Source organism: Cydia pomonella, chromosome 9 (assembly GCF_033807575.1).
Source record: "Cydia pomonella isolate Wapato2018A chromosome 9, ilCydPomo1, whole genome shotgun sequence".
In the NCBI taxonomy this organism is placed as follows: Eukaryota; Metazoa; Arthropoda; class Insecta; order Lepidoptera; family Tortricidae; genus Cydia; species Cydia pomonella.
This window is the reverse complement of record NC_084711.1, coordinates 19,905,856-19,924,891: the sequence shown is the minus strand read 5'-3', so window position 1 is coordinate 19,924,891 and position 19,036 is coordinate 19,905,856.

The following is a 19,036-nucleotide window of genomic DNA, read 5'->3' as shown; positions in this document are numbered from 1 at the left end:
AGGCGTAAATGTGATGTTTATTGTACCGATGTAGCCCACAAGATGGCAGACCCTCCAACGCGCACGGTCCTTATAATGTAAGTGCTGCGACATTAATCAATAAAGAATAAGTTACTGTCTTCAAGCTGTGACTATTTTATTCCACTGCCCCGTGGAACCTCGGTTCTGCACAATACACACATGTGGATAAAATACAACTTTCTTTTTTTCTGAACACTAGAGAGCCTTTACCAGTTGGTGTGGTGGAAAATTAGTTTTAGGTTCCCTTCAATTTGCGATGTCGTCAACTCGTCACCTAATCTCAAGTACTGCGCCAGTGGGTGCGGTACCACAGAATAAATAATAGTACTACGAGTCTCATACAGAAATGACACTTCCTACAAAACCGAAGTTTGACAGCGATTCAGGGACGAATTATGCTGTCCCTTTCTAATGTAAGTATGGGTCATTTAGGGTTGTCAAAATTCAAGTCATTATCTTATTTGTGGTCGTGCACGTATTGGGACGTCAAGTTGTGCCAACCCTAATAATTGTTCGGAGTAATGCTGAGCCGAACCGAGCCGGGAAAAGCCGAAAGGAGACTCCTCACTGGCGGTGCCATAGGACCACAGACCTATTCCTTATCCACTTTTTCTGCTTACATATATCTGTGCTAATAATACTATTATTTCCGAATATAATTTTTGATTACCTAACTAGTAGCTCTGTGAGCTGTAGACCTCGCGATAAGATTGATAGCTTAAGACATGTAAAAACAAAAAATACTTACTTTGAGTCATTATCACGGCGTACTCACAATAGTCTTAAAAGACAAAAAAATCTATGTAACTTCTGAACCTGCTCGCAAAATTTCACGTGAATCTGTTGAGAATTGCGACCTGTAGAGGAGAACATCCGGACATACGAAAGCAGATTACCCGAGTCCAAACGTAGACCTTCACTAACGTTTCGGTCTGTTAGAGATTTCGGAATACAAGCACGTTGTATGTTGTTTATTGACTTTCGTGCAATTAAACTGTTTAAGTTAAATCTAGTGTTTTATTATCTCGAGGAACATCATGATGAAAATATTGATCAAATACTTTATAGCTAGGCATGTTTTAATAAAGGTATACTTAGGTCATTAAAGGCTATACGAATATGAAGTATAATAATAAGATCAGGCGGGTGAGATTTAAGGATGACTCACGCCAGACCGGGCCGGGGCCGGGCCGGAGGTTCCGGCGCTTCGTTTATTATGGAAAGCACCACGTGATCATAGATCAGCCGTCATAGAAAATTACGTGTCGGACGCCTCGGCCCAAGCGGCCTACCGCTAAGACATAATTAGAGTGACAGAAAAAAATGCCCGCAATTGACGAACTTTGATTTTCGCGGTTATAGCCCAGACTCGGGCCGGTCTAGCATGGCTTATCCTTTACCCGCCAATCCCGCCATACCTGCCACACTCGTACTATTTTGTTTCCATCTACAAATCTTAGGGTAGAATTGTATCTCAATAAATTCTTATGGATTTTAAAAACATGTTAAACTACCTTTAGTGGACCTCTAATGAGCATATTTTTGTAAATATTGACTTCAAAATATCTTTTAACACACGTCACGTGACCAGAGTCGAAACGCATTGAAGATTCTGATGACGTCATAACTCTCGGTTTGACCCTGTTGACAGTTCTTAGGCGATCAACCGAGGCCCCTCCGTTGTCTATTCTCAGTACAAAATTTAATACTCAAGCCGTAGCCAGCTTGCCCACCACCTAAATGGCTACGGCTTGAGTATCAAATTTTGTTCTGTATGTACATAGTTGTGTCAAACCGTAAACTGTGACGTCACACAATTTTCAAAGAGCGTTTTGGGCGCGAAAGCATCTGTCAAAATATATTTTATTAATTTAACATATTTAAAGCCGTTTTTTGAATTTTGGGCAATTTTTGGTTTATATAGAACGTAATACAAAGTTTCAAAAAATTGGAAACAACCCTATTGTCACTTCCAATTTGAATCGTACGCGGTATTATTTGCTCGTTGAATTTCTTTCCGCGTGAAAAATTCAATAAATTTTATTCTTTAGGTAACTTAACGTGTGGGTATTACACGTCCAAATATGTAAAGATAACAGATGGGTCATACACATTTTATAGTACCTATGGTTCGCGTCTTTCTTGTAGAAATAGGAAAGTTAAGGTAATCTAACGCTAATTTTTACGCTACATCCATACAGATGGTTTTTTTTTTCAGTATTTGAGACTCAAATAAGAAAAATGGGATAGAAATATATGACATATGACCTATCAGAGTTACCTACACGAGGTTACCAATAATAATATTGGCCTTGGTCTTAAACGATACGATTGAGCAGTTTTCAGTTCCACGAGTCACATTTGCCATCATGACGCATTACGAGTATTAAACATACCTATTGCGCATACCTATTTTTAGAACGAGTTTACTACGCAGTTGTGTTATCGACGCGTCGACGCGATGCCTCCCGCTCTAGACACTCCCGCCACCAGTACGCGTAACGGAGCGCTGCCATCGAGATGCCTTAGCGCAAAGTTCCCTCGGTGTGTGTTGGTGTACAATAACAATTGTGAACAAATTAAATTAGCAGTAGAGATGGGGCCGCCTAAAAAAGGATTGCTTCAGCGTCACGAGGAAGAGTTACAACCAAGTGTTTTACCAAGAACTGAGGGATCGAATAAAAACCAAAAACAAGATGAGGTCGCGGTGAAGCGATATATACGTCTCTTTCAAAATGAAAAAGACATGATGGAGAAACGCTTAAAAGATATTAAGGAATTAAAAAAGAAATTGAAATCAAAAGAAAAACGAATCAAGGATCTCACGAAACACGAATTACCAACGATCCGTAAGCAGATGGACAAATTGTTATCCGAAAATACGGAAAAAATCGCAACTATAAATGACTTGGAAGGACAAACTAGTTTACTAAAAAAGGAAATAGAAGAATTACGAGTAAAGACAGATGAATTTGAAAAACATAATGTGGTGTTAAAAAATGCGCGCCAAGCATCTTTTCAACTCTTCAACTCAAGAGTTGATCGACAATTTGCAGAAAGAAATGCACATTTAATCACCGAAGTACAAAAATTGTACAAATTAAAAAATCTAGACAAGTTTCAACATTGCCCAGCCATGTTATATATGAACTCCGTTCAAGTTCCCGAATCTTGTAAGTCACTTATTAGTGAAACAAACGATGAGCCAATAATCAAGAGAATAAAAAAAACCTTCAATAAAAACTCTCTGAGAGAGCTAGTAATGAAGTTAGAAAGTAGACACTCTTACAAATATGATTTATGGCGAAATGTCCTGTGGGCTTTGAATCAATGCGGGCGTGAAAATGGGTATGATACTCTTGAGATTGCAGATGAATTTTCGAAACGATCATCGAAATACAAGGGCTTCGAGGATGTAAAGAAAACATTCGAATCCTCGGATGGAACCATGTCTTTGCAGTATTTAATTGACGTCAGTAAAATGTATGAAGAGGGTCTATACAATATGGGAAAATACTTGAGCAAAATAGCACCAGCAGAATATTTACCGTTGAAACTTACGCAAGTAGATTTTCGTGATCCTGGAAAAATAAAGTTAATTGTGAAGTGTTCAGACGTATCATACGTACTATTCATAATTCCAGACCGATGTGTATTGACCGATCACGACGGTAAGTTACTGAATGTCCTGACAAAAAAAATTAAATCAAGCAGCTCAGTACTGAAGTCACTGTGTGCTGACATGAAAGGAGGCTTTACCGTAAAATTATATACAGACGATGATTACGAATTTAAATCGAGAAATAAGTCAGGCTCATTCACTTTGAATAATCCACTGGACCCTAAAAATGCCTATATTACGTTTTCGAGCGGCCAACGAAGAAAGAAAACTATTGATGTACTACCCATTTATAATGCTTTGCTAAAAGAAACTATGAATTTATTGACTATGAAGTCTGGAAAAACATTTGACTACGACAGTCTTAATAGTATTGTCGATATTAATTATAAAAACGCCAGTGGGACTCGAGAGGACACCGAATTAGTACATGCGCTCTATGCTGCGAAACCTAGTATCAAGATCAGATATCGCTATTCAGAAAATAAAATTTTCTATTGTCGACCAGAAACAAACGTGTGGGAAATAATTAGCCACTCGAAATTCGAGAGCCATTTGCGGGCATACTTTACTAATACAGCAGAACTAAATCTAACCCAATCCGAGGTGAAACATGTCAACAAGAAAAACTCCATCGCTAATTTTCGACATTGTATTTTGGGTGACGTCGACGTTAGAGATTTCGCCAATGAACTGAATTCGAAGTTACAATTATTCATCACGAAAAACAAAGCTATAGACATGTCTAGCACACCGCCTATTATGAGGCACATAGAGATAGAAGATTTGGCAGAAATAACATGTGGATGGTCATATAGCTCTGAACTAGCCGCAAGACATAAAGAGTCTGTCCAGACATTTTTTAATGAAATGTTTCCGGTACAAAGCGAACGAGATTGGTTCCTGTCATTTATTGCTAAATTTTTAAATGGAAAAAGAACGAATGAGCCTTTTATAGTATTAACTAATGAATATCAAGGCAAAACTGGTAAAACAACTCTAACCCAATTGTTAAAGGCGGTATTCGGCAGATATATAGACTATATCGCCAATTCCAACATCGTTGCAGCTGGTGGAATACGCACTTGTAATGAGTATACAAGAGGATTGTGCGGTTTGAAAGAAAAAAGACTTCTGTTGGCATATGGATTACAAAAAACTGACACTTTAAATGGTAAATTCATTAAAGCCATCACAGGGGATTGTGATTATAATATAAAACATGTCAATAGTTCTAACGGGAAAAAAATCGAATTCGTAGTGCAGGCGGGCTTAGTAATAATTGTCAATCAAAAAGACATGCCTAAATTAAAGAAGAGCGATAAAATATTGCTCGATAGGATGGTTGTTTGTCCATTGCGTTCACGTTTTGTTACCGAAGACGAATTTCAGGAAATGCAAAAAAACAAAAACAACATGAATAACATTCAGATTGCTGATGATAACTTGAAGCTTCGGTTTGACGAATGGAGATCTGCTACACTAGATCTTTTAATAGAATACTCTAACAAGCCTATCTCAATGATACCTGATTCTATGAAAGTTTGGAAAAAACAAGTATGTGATATGAATTTTGATTATACTGATTGGCTGAACCGGTATATACGTAAAAGCCAAATTTGGGATGAATTTGTATCAGCAACGCAAATTATAAGTATGATTACAAATTCGGATAAAACCCCCCATCCACGTGAAATGCAGCAGTTGAAAATAGCTATGACTGAGTGGGCAATACAAAATAAATATGAGTACAAATCTAGGCATGTATACCCGGTCGAAGATGGCTCACGTAAAGAAACTAAATCTGTAATTATGAATGCTATCATTCACGATGTCGGTGAGGATTAAAACTGTCATAACAATTTCCAAAATGTGTTGAATAACATCTGACCTTCCAACCCAGAGGGTAAATTAGGACTTATTGGGATTAGTCCGGTTTCCTCACAATGTTTTCCTTCATCGAAAAGCGACTGGTAAACATCTAGATGTTGACAGTAACATCGATACAATTTTTGTTGATAATGGTACATTACGATACAAGTGCGGAAAATAGGAAATTCGAAACGAGTGGCGATAAATTAAAACACGACCGAAGGAAGTGTTTTAAATCGACTCGAGTTGCGAATTACCTATTGGCACATGTATCGTACAACGTTTTACAGTACATATGGCCCTTTAAATGTTCGACACAGTAACGTAATATGTCATGACTTACGTCAAATGAGGTGCGGAAATACTACATATCAGGTGCGATGAGTGAAGATGATATGTAAAGGAATTTCATACTGCCTTACACACTTAGGACGGTAAAGCAACCTTCTTTTGTTTTTTAACGTCAAATTGTGACACAACGTCTTGGCATTCAACCATCAACAAATAATATTTTTCAGTTAGCTTGGTACGGTGATCTGTTGTGCATATTCGTTGCTAAGCAACGGCGGTGGCGCATCGCGCAGACGCGCGGACTTGCGCGCGTAAGGCACCGCTGGTAGAGTGGCGAGCCGAGTAGGTCGCCGTCGCCACAAAACAAAATGACTACAATTTTTTGTTTTAATTGCAAGTTTGAGAAAAGCACTATACAAATCTCGACGCGAAACGGGGTTGCCGGCCGCGTATCTCTATCCGGCTTCGCTACGCTCAGCCATCTATATCTACTTGGCCTGCAACCCTACGTATCCCGGCCTCTATAGTAATGTACTATTATAATATGAAACCTGGATCGTTTGTCGAGGGCGCTTACGTCGCACTACGTAGCGCAGCGTTGTATTTACATAGGAGCATCGTAGGTAATGGCGTAAGCACCATCGACACTAATTAAGGTACCTTTCAATAAATAACGTCACAATTATACGAACGAACAAACAAATCAATCATATTGACTCATGTAAAATAGAAGAAGTGACACATTTTAACTTACTAGGTGTAACAATAGACTCGACCTTAAATTGGAAAGAACACATTGAACGTATTAAAACAAAAATATCAAAAAATTTATATGGGCATAATATACTCACAGATTTCAAGTGTGCACTATCGGCATATCAAGCATATGCTTACGCATGGTTCCGCTACGCCGTGGTGCTGAGTGGAGGCAGTACCTACCGATTCCAAAAACAAAAAATGTTTGTTATGCAAAAAAAATGTATTCGTGTCCAGGCAAATGTGCATATCCCCAACAGTTGTCGCTCTTTCTTTATTGAATTTAAATTATTAACCTTGGCTTGCATTTATGTTTTACAAGCCGCTCTCTTTGTTAGGGAAAATCCAGATTTATTCGAACTAAAGCAAGATAAGGAAAATATTAGAACGAAGTATAGAAGTAAATTAATATTACCAAAAAACAACTTGGAAATATACAGAAATAGTCCTCATTATAAATGTATAGTCATAATGAATAAAATTCCTGATTATATAAAACTAGAACCCCAGTTGACAGTATTTAAAAATAAAATAATTAAATTACTTATTGCCAAATGTTACTACTCTGTTAAGGATTTTTTTAATGATAGTAATTTATAGCCTATAAAGAAAAATTATATGACATGTAATAATTGACCTATAGTATAAGTTTCTCACTCTTTTAATTATTTTGTTAGTTAATTAGGTACTGTAATTAGCTTTAAGTTATTACTTAATACAATATTTTGTATGCCCCTACGGGGTGTCATGGTCTGTGTATTATAACATCTTAATTGAAATGTACATGACTTCACAATAAATAAATGTTATGATATGAATCAGTCAAAGACCGACTACTTTTGATAATTTTTAAGGCAGTACTAAAACAGGAAAGAATCAATTTTTAATTAAACTAATGACAAATTAATTTATAATCGCGAAACGTCTGGTTGACGTAACTGGTGACCGAAGAGCTGGCGGCTTCCTCGCACAACGTATCAGTATTGCGATATAACGAGGAAATGCCGCCAGCATCCTTGGTACAATGCCTCAAGGGCCTATTTTAGATATAAGCTAGTGATAGTAATCTGTAGATCTGTACGTATATATCCATTATGTATAATGTTATTGTAAATAAAGAAGTTAAAATAATGAAATCGAGTTTTAATTAAATCACTCCTTAAACGGCTCAAACTCACCAACATTTGTTTAGCAACTTTTAAAAATAACTTATGTTTTAATTTTTATTACACATTGAAGTTAATTCTAAGACGCAACGTCAGACACTGATGTCAGCGTACATTGAAAATAATATTAAATTTGTATGAAAAAGATAAAATCTAAAGATTTCATAATTTTTTAAAGTTGTTAATCAAAAGTTATATTGTTTTAGGAGTACAATATATGGTTTAATTAGTTGCTCGTGTTACAGGAAACACCCGGTATATTTATACTGTTTTATTAGTATTGAACGCTAACCAAATTTTGGTGGTAACTACTGGGAAAAAAAACCGAAAAAACTGGAAAAAAACACACTAGTTACCACTGGTTAAAGGTGGGAAAAAATTCCCAGTAGTTACCACTGGTAACAATTTGGTGGTAACTAGTGGGAATAACCCGCACGAGCGGTTAAACAACAGCTTTGTTCCTTTGCAAACAAATAACTATTCTATTTACTGATCAAGTATATATTTGTCATTTTTATTTTACTATATAATTTCTCCACATCAGCTTCACAGTGCTCTATGACGTGTAAAAGTAATAATCTATACCAAATAGCAAAAAAGTATTTGATACACACTAGGAAGATCAGTTTTTTTTTGAGAAACAACACTAATATGCGACAGGTTTATTATCCTGTATTATTATTATTAAGTCTGTCTTTTACAAATTCTCGGGACCATGGGGTCCCGGACATTTGGAAGGCGTGCGTGGGGCCGAAGCCAACACGTAGAGGCCCCCTTGTAATAAGACAATTTATTCTAATTGTAACGTGACACCAACCGACGATTATCCCTGTTCACACTATAGCAGTGCACCCAAGGACAAGCCCCGGTTAGTGTAGGACTATTGTAAAAATAAAACCGGCCAAGAGCATGTCGGGCCACGCTCAGTGTAGGGTTCCGTAGTTACTCTTCCGTCACAATAAGCTAAACTATCTACTACTACTACTACTAGCGTCTTATGCAAATTTTACTACCACCCTGCGAGCATATAGCCCTGACACCCCACTCTGGACGGCCGGTAAAGGCAAGCCAGAGGTGAGAGTCCTGCGGCCCCTGCTCAGTGTTCACTCCAGCCGGCCAATCAAGGCAAGCCGGAGAGAGGGGGTTGACCGACTCTCGGGGATATGGGACCCAAGGGACGTCACTTCCCATTCAGCTCGCCACAAGCTGCCCTAGGGGCTTATTATTATTAACCTATTGGTTACATTGTTAGGTACATATATTATTGAGATGAACACTTACTTCCTTAAACGCTCTCACTAAAACATACTTAAAATAAACGGACAGTTGAAGAAATTAGCGTTCTAAATTGATGTACTCAAGGTGAGAGTCATACAGTTTTCATAATTTCCGTGAGCACGTGATACCAATTTTAGCAAACTATAAAAGGAAAAGGACTCAAATAAGTTATAAATAATTCGATCTCATTTTTACGCCGCCAACTGAACCAAAGAAAGATAAGACTTGACCTGAGCCTGGCCTTGGCAAAAGGAATCCCAGACCGTTACCTACGAGATAAAAAATTCTATGTATTCTATGTATTTAAGTATTTATAAATATTTATATATTATATATATCGTTGTCTAAGTACCCTCAACACAAGCCTTATTGAGCTTACTGTGGAACTTAGTCAATTTGTGTAATAATGTCCTATAATATTAAAAAAAAAAAAAAATATTTTGCCAATTTGCAATTTTATTATACTCGTATGTCAGGGGTTTTCAGCAAAGAATACAATACTCACTAGGCTTTTGAATTCTCAAATTAACACGCAGTCAAAATAAAATTAATGGGCGAGTTTTTTGGGTTTGGAATTTTAAGTTTCTACATTGAAATATTTTCTATTTACCACCATGATTTCTTCTGAATTTTCTTGTAGTCACGTTTGAAAACATCGACACGATCGAAGTGCCAAAAAATGTATACACGACTTTATGGCCCATGTATTAGGGTAGTGTATGTACATATTTTTGGCACTTTGTCCGTATCGATATTTTCAGACGTGACCGTACCTAACGGACATGAGGTATACCCCTGTAATTAGTTTATACAGCTCCAGCTCATAAAAGCAACGAAACAGAGAAAAACAAATTTTGTATGAAAAACTTAAATTCACTGTATTTTTAACCGACTTCAATTTCATAGTAGGAGGAGGTTCTGTATTCGGTTGTGGCTATTTTTTTTTATGTATGTTCACCGATTACTCCGACACCTGGGGGCCTACCGCGAAAACAGAAATTCGCAAATTGCGGGGATCTTTCTCTTTTACTCTTCGTAAGACGTAATCAGAGTGACAGAGAAAATTGCCCGCAATTGACGAATTTCGATTTTCCCGGTAGCCGCCCTGTGGTCCGATTTAAGTATTTTTTTTTGTTTAAAAGGAGTTACCTCCAAGTTGGTCCCATTTTAATTGGGTTCTGATCTGATGATGGGATACATGAGGAATTGAGGGAACTCCTCATTTTTTGAAGGCACGTGTATGGTGATTTGGGTGTTTTCTTAAGCAAACCGAGCATTTTCTCTCAAAAACCATCAATTTGATGAAGTGGATCTGATGATAATGATTTTTTGATGATAATGATGATGATATTTTTTAATGTAATATGTTCAATGTTCAATCAATCATCATTTATTGCACCATGGTAAAAAACAAGAGTTGTTACAGCATTTATACAAGTTTCTCATGGACCCTAAAAGGGTATGACAAACCTTTCCTTAAACTAAGATATATAAACTATTTACGTATGTCATGCAATAAAGCACATAAGGTAGTGTGGCCCACTCCACATCACTATTAAAAGTACGCAGATAGAATAAATTCACAAAACCTTCTTCATGTGGACCGACAACGCCCTAGCTCACGAAAGTTAACATGGCGGCGCGCGGGCTGGCAACCTATGCTAAGCAACGATCGCCGCTCGCGCCACTGACTCGACGCGCCCCTCCTGGCCTCCTGCAGTACGTCACGGGATAGATCGCACGCGCATCGTCCAAGTTAATCTTATCCCGCTTATCCGTATGCCTACTTGACGACAATAGCTTATTGTACTTATATATCGTGACACTAACCTATAGACTCAGTGACTAATAGAAGTGGTGTGGCGCATGAACTACCAAGTGTTCGGTGGACTGTTTACACTTGTGCTAACGCTTATGTTTACTCATAACTCATAACATCTTTATTGCTAAAGTTAATAATAAATAATTAGCCACTCGAAATTCGAGAGCCATTTGCGGGCATACTTTACTAATACAGCAGAACTAAATCTAACCCAATCCGAGGTGAAACATGTCAACAAGAAAAACTCCATCGCTAATTTTCGACATTGTATTTTGGGTGACGTCGACGTTAGAGATTTCGCCAATGAACTGAATTCGAAGTTACAATTATTCATCACGAAAAACAAAGCTATAGACATGTCTAGCACACCGCCTATTATGAGGCACATAGAGATAGAAGATTTGGCAGAAATAACATGTGGATGGTCATATAGCTCTGAACTAGCCGCAAGACATAAAGAGTCTGTCCAGACATTTTTTAATGAAATGTTTCCGGTACAAAGCGAACGAGATTGGTTCCTGTCATTTATTGCTAAATTTTTAAATGGAAAAAGAACGAATGAGCCTTTTATAGTATTAACTAATGAATATCAAGGCAAAACTGGTAAAACAACTCTAACCCAATTGTTAAAGGCGGTATTCGGCAGATATATAGACTATATCGCCAATTCCAACATCGTTGCAGCTGGTGGAATACGCACTTGTAATGAGTATACAAGAGGATTGTGCGGTTTGAAAGAAAAAAGACTTCTGTTGGCATATGGATTACAAAAAACTGACACTTTAAATGGTAAATTCATTAAAGCCATCACAGGGGATTGTGATTATAATATAAAACATGTCAATAGTTCTAACGGGAAAAAAATCGAATTCGTAGTGCAGGCGGGCTTAGTAATAATTGTCAATCAAAAAGACATGCCTAAATTAAAGAAGAGCGATAAAATATTGCTCGATAGGATGGTTGTTTGTCCATTGCGTTCACGTTTTGTTACCGAAGACGAATTTCAGGAAATGCAAAAAAACAAAAACAACATGAATAACATTCAGATTGCTGATGATAACTTGAAGCTTCGGTTTGACGAATGGAGATCTGCTACACTAGATCTTTTAATAGAATACTCTAACAAGCCTATCTCAATGATACCTGATTCTATGAAAGTTTGGAAAAAACAAGTATGTGATATGAATTTTGATTATACTGATTGGCTGAACCGGTATATACGTAAAAGCCAAATTTGGGATGAATTTGTATCAGCAACGCAAATTATAAGTATGATTACAAATTCGGATAAAACCCCCCATCCACGTGAAATGCAGCAGTTGAAAATAGCTATGACTGAGTGGGCAATACAAAATAAATATGAGTACAAATCTAGGCATGTATACCCGGTCGAAGATGGCTCACGTAAAGAAACTAAATCTGTAATTATGAATGCTATCATTCACGATGTCGGTGAGGATTAAAACTGTCATAACAATTTCCAAAATGTGTTGAATAACATCTGACCTTCCAACCCAGAGGGTAAATTAGGACTTATTGGGATTAGTCCGGTTTCCTCACAATGTTTTCCTTCATCGAAAAGCGACTGGTAAACATCTAGATGTTGACAGTAACATCGATACAATTTTTGTTGATAATGGTACATTACGATACAAGTGCGGAAAATAGGAAATTCGAAACGAGTGGCGATAAATTAAAACACGACCGCAGGAAGTGTTTTAAATCGACTCGAGTTGCGAATTACCTATTGGCACATGTATCGTACAACGTTTTACAGTACATATGGCCCTTTAAATGTTCGACACAGTAACGTAATATGTCATGACTTACGTCAAATGAGGTGCGGAAATACTACATATCAGGTGCGATGAGTGAAGATGATATGTAAAGGAATTTCATACTGCCTTACACACTTAGGACGGTAAAGCAACCTTCTTTTGTTTTTTAACGTCAAATTGTGACACAACGTCTTGGCATTCAACCATCAACAAATAATATTTTTCAGTTAGCTTGGTACGGTGATCTGTTGTGCATATTCGTTGCTAAGCAACGGCGGTGGCGCATCGCGCAGACGCGCGGACTTGCGCGCGTAAGGCACCGCTGGTAGAGTGGCGAGCCGAGTAGGTCGCCGTCGCCACAAAACAAAATGACTACAATTTTTTGTTTTAATTGCAAGTTTGAGAAAAGCACTATACAAATCTCGACGCGAAACGGGGTTGCCGGCCGCGTATCTCTATCCGGCTTCGCTACGCTCAGCCATCTATATCTACTTGGCCTGCAACCCTACGTATCCCGGCCTCTATAGTAATGTACTATTATAATATGAAACCTGGATCGTTTGTCGAGGGCGCTTACGTCGCACTACGTAGCGCAGCGTTGTATTTACATAGGAGCATCGTAGGTAATGGCGTAAGCACCATCGACACTAATTAAGGTACCTTTCAATAAATAACGTCACAATTATACGAACGAACAAACAAATCAATCATATTGACTCATGTAAAATAGAAGAAGTGACACATTTTAACTTACTAGGTGTAACAATAGACTCGACCTTAAATTGGAAAGAACACATTGAACGTATTAAAACAAAAATATCAAAAAATTTATATGGGCATAATATACTCACAGATTTCAAGTGTGCACTATCGGCATATCAAGCATATGCTTACGCATGGTTCCGCTACGCCGTGGTGCTGAGTGGAGGCAGTACCTACCGATTCCAAAAACAAAAAATGTTTGTTATGCAAAAAAAATGTATTCGTGTCCAGGCAAATGTGCATATCCCCAACAGTTGTCGCTCTTTCTTTATTGAATTTAAATTATTAACCTTGGCTTGCATTTATGTTTTACAAGCCGCTCTCTTTGTTAGGGAAAATCCAGATTTATTCGAACTAAAGCAAGATAAGGAAAATATTAGAACGAAGTATAGAAGTAAATTAATATTACCAAACGTAACGTGACACCAACCGACGATTATCCCTGTTCACACTATAGCAGTGCACCCAAGGACAAGCCCCGGTTAGTGTAGGACTATTGTAAAAATAAAACCGGCCAAGAGCATGTCGGGCCACGCTCAGTGTAGGGTTCCGTAGTTACTCTTCCGTCACAATAAGCTAAACTATCTACTACTACTACTACTAGCGTCTTATGCAAATTTTACTACCACCCTGCGAGCATATAGCCCTGACACCCCACTCTGGACGGCCGGTAAAGGCAAGCCAGAGGTGAGAGTCCTGCGGCCCCTGCTCAGTGTTCACTCCAGCCGGCCAATCAAGGCAAGCCGGAGAGAGGGGGTTGACCGACTCTCGGGGATATGGGACCCAAGGGACGTCACTTCCCATTCAGCTCGCCACAAGCTGCCCTAGGGGCTTATTATTATTAACCTATTGGTTACATTGTTAGGTACATATATTATTGAGATGAACACTTACTTCCTTAAACGCTCTCACTAAAACATACTTAAAATAAACGGACAGTTGAAGAAATTAGCGTTCTAAATTGATGTACTCAAGGTGAGAGTCATACAGTTTTCATAATTTCCGTGAGCACGTGATACCAATTTTAGCAAACTATAAAAGGAAAAGGACTCAAATAAGTTATAAATAATTCGATCTCATTTTTACGCCGCCAACTGAACCAAAGAAAGATAAGACTTGACCTGAGCCTGGCCTTGGCAAAAGGAATCCCAGACCGTTACCTACGAGATAAAAAATTCTATGTATTCTATGTATTTAAGTATTTATAAATATTTATATATTATATATATCGTTGTCTAAGTACCCTCAACACAAGCCTTATTGAGCTTACTGTGGAACTTAGTCAATTTGTGTAATAATGTCCTATAATATTAAAAAAAAAAAAAAATATTTTGCCAATTTGCAATTTTATTATACTCGTATGTCAGGGGTTTTCAGCAAAGAATACAATACTCACTAGGCTTTTGAATTCTCAAATTAACACGCAGTCAAAATAAAATTAATGGGCGAGTTTTTTGGGTTTGGAATTTTAAGTTTCTACATTGAAATATTTTCTATTTACCACCATGATTTCTTCTGAATTTTCTTGTAGTCACGTTTGAAAACATCGACACGATCGAAGTGCCAAAAAATGTATACACGACTTTATGGCCCATGTATTAGGGTAGTGTATGTACATATTTTTGGCACTTTGTCCGTATCGATATTTTCAGACGTGACCGTACCTAACGGACATGAGGTATACCCCTGTAATTAGTTTATACAGCTCCAGCTCATAAAAGCAACGAAACAGAGAAAAACAAATTTTGTATGAAAAACTTAAATTCACTGTATTTTTAACCGACTTCAATTTCATAGTAGGAGGAGGTTCTGTATTCGGTTGTGGCTATTTTTTTTTATGTATGTTCACCGATTACTCCGACACCTGGGGGCCTACCGCGAAAACAGAAATTCGCAAATTGCGGGGATCTTTCTCTTTTACTCTTCGTAAGACGTAATCAGAGTGACAGAGAAAATTGCCCGCAATTGACGAATTTCGATTTTCCCGGTAGCCGCCCTGTGGTCCGATTTAAGTATTTTTTTTTGTTTAAAAGGAGTTACCTCCAAGTTGGTCCCATTTTAATTGGGTTCTGATCTGATGATGGGATACATGAGGAATTGAGGGAACTCCTCATTTTTTGAAGGCACGTGTATGGTGATTTGGGTGTTTTCTTAAGCAAACCGAGCATTTTCTCTCAAAAACCATCAATTTGATGAAGTGGATCTGATGATAATGATTTTTTGATGATAATGATGATGATATTTTTTAATGTAATATGTTCAATGTTCAATCAATCATCATTTATTGCACCATGGTAAAAAACAAGAGTTGTTACAGCATTTATACAAGTTTCTCATGGACCCTAAAAGGGTATGACAAACCTTTCCTTAAACTAAGATATATAAACTATTTACGTATGTCATGCAATAAAGCACATAAGGTAGTGTGGCCCACTCCACATCACTATTAAAAGTACGCAGATAGAATAAATTCACAAAACCTTCTTCATGTGGACCGACAACGCCCTAGCTCACGAAAGTTAACATGGCGGCGCGCGGGCTGGCAACCTATGCTAAGCAACGATCGCCGCTCGCGCCACTGACTCGACGCGCCCCTCCTGGCCTCCTGCAGTACGTCACGGGATAGATCGCACGCGCATCGTCCAAGTTAATCTTATCCCGCTTATCCGTATGCCTACTTGACGACAATAGCTTATTGTACTTATATATCGTGACACTAACCTATAGACTCAGTGACTAATAGAAGTGGTGTGGCGCATGAACTACCAAGTGTTCGGTGGACTGTTTACACTTGTGCTAACGCTTATGTTTACTCATAACTCATAACATCTTTATTGCTAAAGTTAATAATAATAACTCTCTAACTGTAAATTTGTCATTACATACTGCTTACTAAGCTCGTGCGTTGTTATTTACGACCTGCGTAGGTTAGACATCTACAGTAGCATCGTATTCAATGATATAACTAAATAAAATTAAGTATTTTACATCATAAAGCTATCTGCGAAATAATGTTTAATAGAGTAATACACTTTTCTCGCAAGGAAACATTTCAATTTTTTAGCGTATACTGTATCCCTTTCTTCAGCCTTTATACAGTCTGGAATATGATTGTAGCATGTAGCTGCTGCATAAAGAGGGCTTTTCCTATATATTTGTAATTTGTTCACCGATTACTCCGACACCCGTGCTCCGATTTCAGTAATTCTTTTTTGTTTGAAAGAAGTTCCAATATTAGGTATCCAAGGTGGTCCCATAATATTTTTGGTTCTGATCTGATGATGGAATCCACGAGGAATTGAGGGAACTCCTCAATTTTTAAAGGCACATGTATGGTAATTTGTCTGTATTCTTAAGCAACTCAAGCATTTCCTTTCGTAAACTACTTACCAATTTGATGTAGTGCAACTGTAGCCTTACCACGAGTTTGACTCTACATATTAACTGACGTGTTCGTAACTTATTTTACGTGAGGAATTAGGGGTTTGAATTAGGAGTTAAAGGGTCTGAGGTTTAGGGGTCGGGGAATAGCGGTTGAAGGTTTGGTGTTGGTGGTTCAGGGCCAAGGGTTTCAGTGATCACGGGTTGATGTGGGATGGATTGGGCCAGTGGCGGGGCGGAGTGTGGAATTGAGACCGAGTTATTTCCAGTCCCTTATCCAGAGAACTTCATTTCAAAATATAAAACAATTCAAGGATCGACTCATGCCAAATTTCACCTAAATCGATTCAGATGTTTAGCCGTGAAAAGGTAACAAAGAGACAGACACAATTCATTTCACGTTTATAATACCTATTACTACAGTTGTAATGTGTGGAGACATCAAGCTGATTATTTTTGACATGTATTGTTACAAATTCGCTTGGCACCGACTTCAAACATATCAGTTGGTAACACATATACTTAAGAAAGGATAATATTTTATTTTATCCTTTTTGAAGTCGGTTTACTTTTTTTGTAAAAAGTTTTTTTAACTACGGTATCTCAAGCTACATAAACTAATTATAGGCACCCAATGATATACACCTACCATATGTAAGTAAAAATTTTCAGAGCAATTTAGCCAGTCGTTTTAAAATTAGAGCGTAACTACGTTTGGATGGAGAATTGAGCGTGCTGCGGTCCCTTAACATTGAAAAGCCTAAAGTACATTAAGTAAGTAAAGTATATTTTGTATGTACCTATTAATGTTTTTAATTATGTCGTAGTACAGTCACCATCATATATATCGAAGCGGCCAGGGTACTCAAAAATACCCGAACAAGCACTTGAACGTCGTGATTATAGAGGCTTTGTTCAGATATTTGTGATCACCTGAGAGGCCAATCCGATATATCTAATGGCGCCTGTGCAATAGGTAAATTAAATACGTTAATGTCAGTGGGAAAAACTGCCACGTTCGGGCATTATCGGCTCCGTTCGGCTCAGCATTGCTACGGCCAGTGGGGTGACACCAAGGTGACACTGAGCGCTCCGCTAAGAATTGCTCCGAGCAATTATTAGGGTTGGCACAACTTGACGTCCCTTTTCGTGCCCAACCACAGTTTTTTTTTTTAAAACAAACAGCCTTTTACAGATACCTATGTAATAATAATATACTTAATAACGTTTATTGCTTTCACATTGGTGTTCATACAGATGTTCTTAATGAATAATATAATGTTTCACAATATGACACCATGTAAGGGTATTGTATTATAAAAATAATCACAGTTAATAGCGGCCGGTCCTATAATCAAGGGACTTACAAAAAAAAAATCTGAATCCTTTCAAGTCGAGACTTATGAATGCCAAAATGTGGGCTCCAAACAACACTGCCAAACTCCAAAATACTACGGACGAAAGAGTAATACAAAACTTTTAACGTGAATGTATATACTTTTGAATGGTTTACTTAAACGCAAAATCATTCCTAATATTTTATATGCTCTCGCCACAATATTATCTATATGTTCAACAAAGGAGAGTTTAGCATCCAGAGTAATCCCTAAATCTCGGTTCGACGACACCCGTGAGACACTGCCACCAGCTAATTTATAATGAAAAGTTATAGTATTATGTTTACGGGAAAATGTGATAGTGTAGCATTTCTCAGGGTTTAGAATTAAGTGATTTCGCTGACAATAGTCCTCAAATTATGACAAATCGGAACGCAATACAATTATCATAATTCCTAATAGTCTTATAAATTTCTGTGTCGTCTGCATAAAGTATGTGGGATGAAGACTGAAAGATAATATCAATATCATTTACATATAAGACAAATAGAAAGGGCCCCAGGTGAGAGCCCTGGGGAACCCCTGAGGGATCGGGTAGAAACTTCGACCTATAGCCCTTGAGTGCAACCGCCTGACTTCTATTACTAATGAATAATTAGATAAGAAAATGACTTGCCCCGTAAGGGACAGACAGAACATACCCGCTACACCGCTCATGCCTGATCCAGCTATACTAGATTTATGTAGATTAATGCTATTTTTTCGAATAAACACGACTCTGGGGTATACATATACTACTCTTTGGGTATACATCAAAGAGTAGTATAATATATGTATACATTTTGGGTTTGAAAAATATTAAAAGAAACCGCAGTAGTTGAACGCAGCCGTAACGTGACGTTTTACCTGTAACGATATTAGAAATATTTTATTTGCCAAACTATAAAACATGA